The sequence below is a fragment of the Aegilops tauschii genome, chromosome 6, assembly GCF_002575655.3.
Source record: "Aegilops tauschii subsp. strangulata cultivar AL8/78 chromosome 6, Aet v6.0, whole genome shotgun sequence".
NCBI classification, from domain to species: domain Eukaryota; kingdom Viridiplantae; phylum Streptophyta; class Magnoliopsida; order Poales; family Poaceae; genus Aegilops; species Aegilops tauschii.
In genome coordinates, this window is record NC_053040.3 from 211,130,664 (window position 1) to 211,140,956 (window position 10,293).

Below are 10,293 nucleotides of genomic sequence, written 5' to 3' on the forward strand. Positions count from 1 at the left end.
CCAAGGAGGTAGTAGTTATGAATTCCATTTTCGCTCCATACCAATCGTTCTAAAAACTACTTATGTACTTATAACCCGCCATTGAAAATCGGAACTCTTACCCCACTAAAAAATGATATTTTAAACATGGCTACTCGATCTGTGGCAACTGGCGAGCCACCGCCTCCAGGTCGTTCACCTGTGGTCCTGACCATCAACTCCTACGGATCAAATTATCACGTGAGCTGACTATTCCTACAAAGGTGCGCTTCACCATGTACCTGGTACCTGTGGATGCAGCAATCGTGCACCTAGGGTTTTAGGGTTTATTTGTTAACGGTGCCTTTACGTAACTCTCATGTGTGCGAGACAGGGAGATACCGACTGCGTGCGTGCGCCTCTTCTCTTCGTATATGTACTCCACCGTTTGTCCGGTGTCCAAAAAATATACAGTTGTAATAACTACTAGCAATGTGCCAATGCGTTGCCACACGATCAAAGTAGATTATACATATTCACCGATTTGATAGAAAAAAGAGTCTAGTTTTGAAATACGTGTATCACTAAAAATATGTTATGTTTCACTCAAAATATATTCCTTTGGCGGTTTTGATGAGATAAGGGAGGAATATTGTTGGTTTCAAGATTCGAGAAGTGGTATATCTCTAATTTCTATTCTTACTAGCAAGATGCCCATGCGTTGCACGGAACATCAAGATCTTGTGGGAGAAAAGGATGAATGAGGGAAGGCCTTATCTGCAAATGTGGAGAGGAGTGCGGGTAAATTGCCATAGTTTCCTTCCTATCCGTTAGATATAGATCGGACGGCCTATATTGCAGGATGGCAGGCACACCATCATCACCGACTATGCCTTTTATAAGGGTAGAGGCAAAAAATAGAGTTGGTGATGATGGTTTGTCTGCCATCCTATAATATAGGCCTTCCGATTTATATCTGACAGATAGGAAGGAAACTATGGCAATTTTGCAAAAAGATACCCACACCCCTATCAACATTTGCAAATAAGGCCTTCCCTCGTTCATCCTTTTCTACCACAAGATAAACTACTCATACAAATGCATCTTGATGATCCGTGCAACGCATGGGCATGTTGCTAGTTGTTGCAAAAAGCCCAAGTGTGTGTGTGTGTGTGTTGTGTGTGAGAGAGAGAGGGAGAGAGGAGGAGGATGGAGTGCATGTGTGGCAAAGACAGAAAGAGTGTGTGTGCGAGAGGTATCAGCTTAAAATGAGGCGATAGTGTGTGTGTGTGCACGATCGAGAGGGCGTGTCTCAAGAAGGGATGAAAAATTTACATAGATACAAGGAGCACGAGAGAGACATGTACGCGATAGTGGAAGCACGAGTGTGAGGGTGTATAAACCTATCTGGAGGCTAGTCGATCAATGATTGTGGGAGAAATACGAGTCGAGGGTGCGAAAGCGAGAGTTTTGTGTGTGAGAGAGAGACGATAGTCGGGAAGGGGAGTGGAAGCAGGAGTTGTGTGTGTGAGAGAGAGACAGAGAGAGAGAGAGAGCGGGGGGAGTTTGTCTGATCGGTAAACAAATGAATAATGTCAGTTTTATAACCGGGATGGAGACGGAAAGGAGACCGCAACAAATGTTGTGTCTGCAGGAGAGAGTAACTTTAGTGGTATGAGTCATATCTAGATACATATAGGGTGTGTGAGAGAACCCCATAGAGAGAAAGACAAAGTGAAAGACGAGTGAGACTGTGTGTGTGGCGGTTAAAAAGGAAGCTTAGGTACCTAGTGATACCAGAGAATGGTAGAGATGTGAGAGATAATGAAAACCATGTAATGTATAATGATAGGGAGAGTGTGACACTTCTCAAGGGAGACATTGAGAGACCATGTTTGCGAAGATAGGAGAAACATGAAGTGAGCGTGCGGGTGAGCTGGACAAAAGAGAATGATAGCTACATGAAGGAGCATGCGAGAGAGATGGGCGTGAAAGGAGTCAACATAAAAGGGATTCAAATATTTGAATTCGAGATGATGATACATGTAATTCATAGTCGAACCAAAATTCATCTATCAAACATGCATACTCATATGAATTCACACGCATCTATGTTATTTAATATGTAGATATTACTAATCCATACATTTTAGTAGAACATAATTTGGTTTAAATTTTTTTGAATTCAACCTTATGATTTTGAGACCATTGTATGTGTAAATCATATTATACATATAAAGGAGCAGAATTCTTTGTTGTGCTTTTAAAAGTATATATAAAAATGATGTATATAGAATTTTATTCCAATCGCAAATGGATCCTGCCCGAACAAAAATAGAATACAAACTGGATTCGAATTGAGTTAGCACGGTAAACGTGCACTCTTGCTCTGCAAAAATTGAATGAAGCGGGGAAAGTCGTAGTAACCGCCCGAAACCAAAATCTGCGAGATGGAAATTACTGCCTATCCCTGACACGCAAAGCCTATCGGCTCGATTTCTATATGTTTCGATAGGGGCAGGTTTGTAATTTCACTCAAACGTGACATAACCGCCTCTCACCTGGATTCATGCACGGTGGGCGCCAAAACACAGTGTCTCCTCGGCCGAAATTGACTCCCTCCCCGATTCATACATGGTGGGCACCAAAAACAAACTCTCGTTGGCAAATATTCGGTGTATGCGAGATTACCGTCCTATCCCCAACCGACTAATATTGCTGTGATGTAGGGAATTTTAAACGGGGGCTAAGTTTGTAAATTTCCTCGCATTTGAGACAAGCGCGCCCTGAAGACATGGTTCCCCCCTTCCTCTCTCCCTCCATTTCCCCATTCGTACTCCGTGGGCGCCAAAACACCCTCTCCACCCCAGCCTCCTCCGTCCACCTCCCCATCCACCGCCGTCCTCCTCCACCATGCCGAAGCTGATACCCCGACGCCATCGTCCATTACAAGAGATCGACCACTCTCATCCAAGGCTTCAGACCGGGATCCTTGCATCCCGTCCTCTCCCTTCATCCCCATCGTTGTCCACCTTGCCGGCGCCGCTCCTACGACCGTCTCATCCACCGTGCCCCGCCGCCACCGTCTACCCTCCTAGATCTACTTCCATGCCGCCGATAGCCATCGCTACCGCAGCACCTTCAAATTCTTAGCAGATGCATACACGGCGCCGCACCAGAGGCGGCCCTCTTTCGTATCTGCTCAACTTATTTATCGCAACAAGAAAATAGATCGCCACTTCTTTACTCTGATTTCTTGTCCACCACTTACTTGTTAGTTGAAAGCAAACATTGGTTGCGAAGTTGCCTTTGTCCGGTTTGCACCTTCAGATCCGCCATGGCACGCTCGACACTATACTCGCAATGCTTATGGTTTTCCCCTTTTATATTCCACACTAGTTAAATGACAGTAGACTAAACTTCAAAATTGGGTCAATCGATTTTTGAGAGCTCGCCGGAGTTCGCCGGTGCGAAGCAAGGGGCTCGGGTGGGGACGGTGGTTGTGGGGGCGGTGGTGGGGCCTCGCCGAACGAACAAAACTCAATGCAGGTGGGGGCGGGGTGGCAGAGGAACACAGGTGGTGGGGGCCGATGATTCGGCCGGCGGCCCATGTGGTGTTCTGTATGGGAAGAATCAGAGACGAGGAAGAAGAAGGGTTAGGAGACGTAAGATCTTCATCCAACCGCCTGAAATGGTCGACTGACCCAAATGACAAAAGTCATGTGACTTGCATGCAGACATGCCTTTATATTCAGTACCATCATCGTACCTGCTTAGCACTGCTCCTAAATCCATCAAGCTAAACAATGTGCCACTCATAATTCCAAACTTGTTGCGCAAATACGAATCTCATATGATGCTGATATTACTAAAACAGATAACGTTTAATTGGTCAGTTAATGTTCCTACTTTACTTTCGTAAAGCACGTGCACCACATATAGAGAGACAGCAAGGAGTTGCATTCTTAATGCGCTCTGGTTCATCATGTGTGGGCACTGCGCAACGAACATGTTATTTTCCAAAATCTACTTGCTCTTCTTTAGCATGTTCCTCTTCCATTCTTCTTTAATAAGTACTCTCTCCGTTCCTAAATACAAGTCTTTGTATAGATTCCACCATGGACTACATATGGAGCAAAATGAGTGAATCTACACTCTAAAATGTATATGTATACATCTGTATGTGATCCATAGTGGAAATCTCTACAAAGACTTATATTTTGTAATGGAGGAAGTATGATAGTAGTACAATATGTTCCTTATAGTGAAGATGAGCAGGGACATTTGCAGTGTAGAGGTCTATACGGCCGGTTGTGATGGACACTTTGAACTCTTCGGGCCTCTTTGATTCGTAGGATTTTGTAAACATAGGAATAGGATTTGTAGTGGCCTGCCCACTCGAATCCTATAAGATTAGCAAGGAAATGCTGGGAGCTGTGTCGCCATTCAGAGTTACACTGATATTAACAATACCGCACCTTCAGTTGAAGAGAGCTGGTATCCGAAGCCTTTCTAGCCATTCCGGCAATACTAGCACATATATTCCCGCAAGTTCCACTTTGCTAATTTTACTCCTGATGCTTACGGTTTTCCCCTTATATCTACACTATGATCTGTGTAGCTGCTTTGTGTCGCACTAGCAGCAGTCCACTCTTGAAGCTAAACAACACACTAATCATAAGTCCAAAGCTTACTTTTTCAAATACGAATTGTGATATGATACTGATATTATTTAACAAACACACATTTAATTGGCCAGGTAATTCTCCCACTTGATTTTCCAAATGCATGTGGCCACATATAGAGAGACAACATGGAATTGCATTTCTTTGGGCGCTGTGATTCATCATGAGTGGGCAACCAACATTGTATGCAATGAAGCGGAACCTCAAGAATATGCTTCCTCTTCTGTTCTTTAACATGTTCCTCTTTTGTTATTCTGTATTTAGTACATACAGTATGTTCCTTGTCAGGAAGGGGAGCAGGGACATCTGCAGTCAACAGCTGATAGAGCTGGCCGGTATATGATCGGTAGGCTTTCAAATAGTAGCGGCAATACAACGTATTTTCCAGCCAGTTCCACTTTCCTGATTTATATATCGTGGTTATGGTGTACCCCTTTTATGTACACTACGATCTGCCTAGTTGTTGTGTGCTCTTGTTATCATGGTTTGGCAATAAACTCTCTATACAGTATATTATGAACCTATCATCTGCCAACTATCCTTACTTCTGGAGCCTATTTTTGTGTACTTGTGCCAGATTATATTAATGCACACACCATATTACAGCACACATGAGCTCTCTCATCAGAATCTAGTGATAGCACACAAGGGTTTACAGGGGCGCCCCTATATTAGAATATCCTCTGCATTACAAAGATAATCTCACTATTATTTATGTCATGGTTCTCAGATATTATACGTAATTACAATGAATATCAGAATTCGCGCATCAGAAGAATATTGTGGAACACTGCAACGACTTACAAAATTGGCACCAAGGCATTGAGTGCCATTCTGGATGCAATGAGACTCATATGCTCCCCACATGTAGATTCTTGTTCAGAATATGATCCTAATGACTATTCTAACCTCGAGGAGTCAAAGGCAGATGGCCTGTCCTGTTCACCCATCAAGGTGCCTGTTCTAATTTGGCAAGGTTTTATTGATTGCGCGTATCTTGCATTTCTTCTATTTTGTTGCACCGCCATCTGCTTAGTTTACTCATCACATATGTCAAGATGCCATGCCCATCCATTATCAATAAATATTCCATCTGTCATCATACCATGTTTTTTCACTCAAATGTTGTTCTTGTGCATCAGACATCAAAAAGGAAGAGGGTGATTGCCGAACCTGAAGGAGCACCAGCAAAGTCCTTGAAAAACGTGGTGGTGCCGAAGAAATAAGACAGCACCCCACTTATATTGGTTGTACAACCAGTGACACAAAACGTAGGACCGACTCCAGCAGATTGTACCCATACTTCACTGGCCACACCACTAGCCCCACCACACAGGACCTGTACTCCAGCAAAAGGTATGCCGATTTCAGTTGCCATAGCACCAGCCGTACCACAGAAAAATCCCACTCCAGCAAAAACTACAGCAAAGTCTATCGGCCGAAGACCTATCCCAACTGCAGAGACGGCCAATTCCTGCAGATTGGAACCCCATTCCAGTTATTCCCAGTTTTAAAGACAATGCTTTCAATGTTGTTAGGGACTACATGCATATATTCCCATCATGGGAAGATTATAGTGAAGACAAACACCATTTTCACATCTTCCCGTCCCACTTACGTGTAAGTGCTATTATTCATGGTGATTATTTTCCTGTTTTCTGCTGATTGAACACATCAATGATTTACATTGCATTGTTGTAAGTAGGCGAGGGTCAATCTGGATAGACATGACGAGCAAAGCTTGCTTGCACTTTTCAAGGAAGCATTGCAACAGTATTGGTGTTACCTGAGGAAATCACACTTTGATGGCAAGTCTATAAAGGAATTTCCGGTGAAGTCTCCTGTGCTAAATTTAGAAGACATTGAATGGAAAAACCTTGTTATGCACTTGTATCGTTCCCAGGATGAGGTATTGTCTATGATATCACATGACAATTCGAACTTCTATTGTTCTGCATGTGCCTTACGGATCTTTTATGCAGGAAATCGGCTCGAAGAAGAATTCTGGTTTGAAAAGAACGATGGGATATCGCAAATATGCTGCCTGCTGCTTTGCTCTTGTTAGTACATGTTGTCCTATATCACTGTACTTGCATTCATACCTGGTTCATTATGTGGCAACAGTATGCATGATAGCTTGCTTATAAATTGTTCGCTCCAAATTATTTGATCTGTATGAATGGTTACATTAGTGTAGAATATATCCAATGCCAATGAAATTTTTTAGCTCTGCATTGTTCTTGTAAGTACCTGTTGTCCTTTATCAATGTACTTATATTGACAGGTAGTTGTTCATGTACCATCACTCTGCAGCTTATTTTCCTTTGCCCTCCATTTTCTACGCATCAGATCTATATTTACTCTTACCATAAGGTATGGTCCTGAAGAAGTTTAGCTCTGCATTGCTCTTGGCTGTACCTTTTGCCTGTATCGTTGTACTTACATTTATAGCTACTTGGTTATGTAGCATCACTCTTCATCTAATCTTAAATATTCTCCATTTTTTTTTATATTATCACATCTATATTTACTCTTAACAAAATGTAGAATAAAGGCAATGCTTATGAAGAAGATTTTGTGGTAAACTTCTTGTGTTGCCCCCCCCATCAGCATGGACAAGGGATTTATAGAGCCTGTCTTCACCAATAATGTAAGTTTGTCCTTCTCAATCCTTCAAACTTTGTTGTGTATATTTGGTTAGGCATGACTGCAACAACTGATTATTTTTGGTGTTTGCATTAAATTGCATGTTTAAAGTTTATTATGTAGTTCATAAACAAAAGTTTGTCCTTCTCAATTTAAGTTTTCAGTTGTACAACCAAGTTCCTCCTTCATACCATGTAAATTAAACTATACAGAGCAAGTGATCTTGTTTTGCACTACATGTATGATTCTGTTCTTGATCCGTAATCTAGTGGTGTAGTGAACCTACCCACTACAGCACAATGTCATATTCTGCAATGTCTTAACTATGAACAATGTCATATCATTCTACTATTATTTAAACCGTCTCTTTATTTGCCAATCTGAAATGGGATAAATTGACAGCACACTAACCATTGATACTTATGAGTTCTTGATCTATAATCCAGTGGCGTCGTGAAGCTGCCAACTCCTTCACAATGTCATTTCCTGCCATGTCTTAACCTGAACAATACCATATTGTGTTAATGCTATTTTAAACTATGTCACTTTATTCGTTAGTAAGAAATGTGATGAATTGTCAGCACTGATACTTATATATGCAAAACCTGTCATATGTATGCTTGTTTATCTTTCAGAGTGAGGAGGATATAAGTGTCAAACAAGCGCAGTCTCATCATCTTGCTCAGCTGCTTGCGCTGCAGATCCCGAGCAGGGCTAACCTTTCTTGAACTCTATTGAAGTGTTGTCGGTTTGTATATTATTTTGTCGGCGTATTTATTTGCACTGGTGGCGATCTTTGATGCCTAGTGTATTTAATCTGCTATCTGCTTGTGCTTTATTATCATAGTGGCGAACTTTGATGCCCTGTAACACCCCGCATGTAACTTTCCATATTTGTAACTCCGACTCCTGCCATTTTCGGCTATGTGTTATGATATTCCCTCCGTGGTCGGGTTTTGTCTTTTGTTTTGCATTTTGTTCATGTCATGCATATCATATCATGTCATCATGTGCATTGCATTTGCATACGTGTTCGTCTCTTGCATCCGAGCATTTTCCCCGTTGTTCGTTTTGCAATCCGGCGCTCCCATCTCCTCCGGTGCACCCCTCTTGTTTTCTTTCATGAGCGGGTGCCAAACATTCTCGGAATGGACCGAGGCTTGTCAAGTGGCCTTAGTATACCACCCGGAGACCACCGGTCAAGTTTCGTTCCATTTGGAGGTTGTTTGGTACTCCAACGGTTAACCGGGCATCCGCAAAGTCCATTTGTGTGTTGCAAAAAAACCCCTCTCTAACCAGCCCAAAACCCACCAAACTCTCTTGCATGTTGTAGGTCGTTCGATCACGATCGTGTGGGTGAAAACCGCACCTCATTTGGACTCTCCTAGCTCCCTCTACCTATTTATATGTGACCCCTCCCGAAAACGATCGCAGACGAAACCCTAACCCGCTCCTCGCGCCGCGCCGGACACGTCCGCCGCCGGCCGGACGCACCGGCCGCAGCCAACCGGCGCTTGCCACGTGTCGCCCGTACACCGGCGCCCGCCGCCGGCCCGCGAAGCCCGCCGCGGGCCCTCCCGTGCCCCGACCCGGGCCGCGCCCCCGCGCCTCCCCGGCCCGCGCGCCCGCCGCCGCCTGCCTCCCGTGCTTCGGCGCCGGCCGGCCATCGCCGCCACCTCACCGCGGCACGGCGCCGCCGCGGCCCGGCTCTCCCTCGCCGCCCGACGCCTCCCCACCGCGCCGCCGCGGCCCCGCCGTCGCCGGCTACCGGCGCCGCCTCCCCTCCGGCTCTCCCTCTCCTCCGGCCTCCTCCTCCGGCGCCCGCTCCGGCCGAGCTCGAGCCCGAGCCGGCGAGCTCCCTGAGATCTCGATCTACTGTAGCAGGTTGACTTTCCCGTGCCCTAAAACTTCTGTCTTTTTATTTTACATTAAGTGCCCCTGTTCAACAGTGCATAACTCCTTGCATGTAGCTCCGTTTCGCGCATGTAATATGTCAAATTGTTCGCCTCGTGATGCTCTAAATTTTGTTCAATTGCACCATGTTCATTAGAGGCCATATTGATGCCCGAATCTCTGTTGCAAGAGGGCTAGTTGCTGTTATCTGCTGGTTCTTAACAGAACTTGGAGATTTGTCATTTTTGTATAATTAAATCTGTGCATCTTATGGGCATGAGCTCTACATGTGTTTTGTTGTATGCCATGCCATCTTTTCAGTGGTGTATGCCATGTATTTTTGTGATCTCTGTGGTACTAGCACAAGCATGCAAACTAGGCTCCGTAATGTTTCTGATTTCAGAGACTTGGTGATTTATCTAAGTCTTTGTCTGCTGTTATTTTGTTGTCATGTAAACTTGATATTACAGAGAGATCCATGCATATTTTGGAGATGTTAAGTAAGGATGTTTTGTAGATATAGTTGTAATTGATCCATTCCTGCCCTTGTTTGCAATTATGGAGTGCCATAGCATGACTCAATCTTGCTCTACTATTGCTATAAATATTTCTGGCAGATTCTTAACACGATATTTATTTTTGCCAAGCTTGTTGTAGTTGATCCATACATGCTATGCTTTTGTTCTTGCGATGGATAGCTTCATAAACATGCCATCTTACTGTAGGTATGCTTATTTTGTCATGCATTGCTTTGTGGTGAGTGCATCAAGCTCACCAACATGCCTTCATATTATTATTTCTGCCATGCTCTGTTTTCTGCTAAGTCTGAAACCTGATAACGAAACTTGCTATGTTTACATGCTTGCCATCATATCTTCTGGTCCTTTTTGGCTTATGGTCAGTAAGGGACTTTTGTCATATGAATTTAGTAGAATACTTCCATGCCTTGTTTTGCCATGTTAAGTTCCTGTAGCATGTCGTTTTAGTGCTCTCAACATTGCTACCTGATGCTGTTTTCTGCCATGTCCAGTAATTTCACTAAGTCTGTGATCCTGTTATCTTTTGCACTTTTTCCATGCTTATTTCAGCTTGTTATGTTGTGAACTAGCCG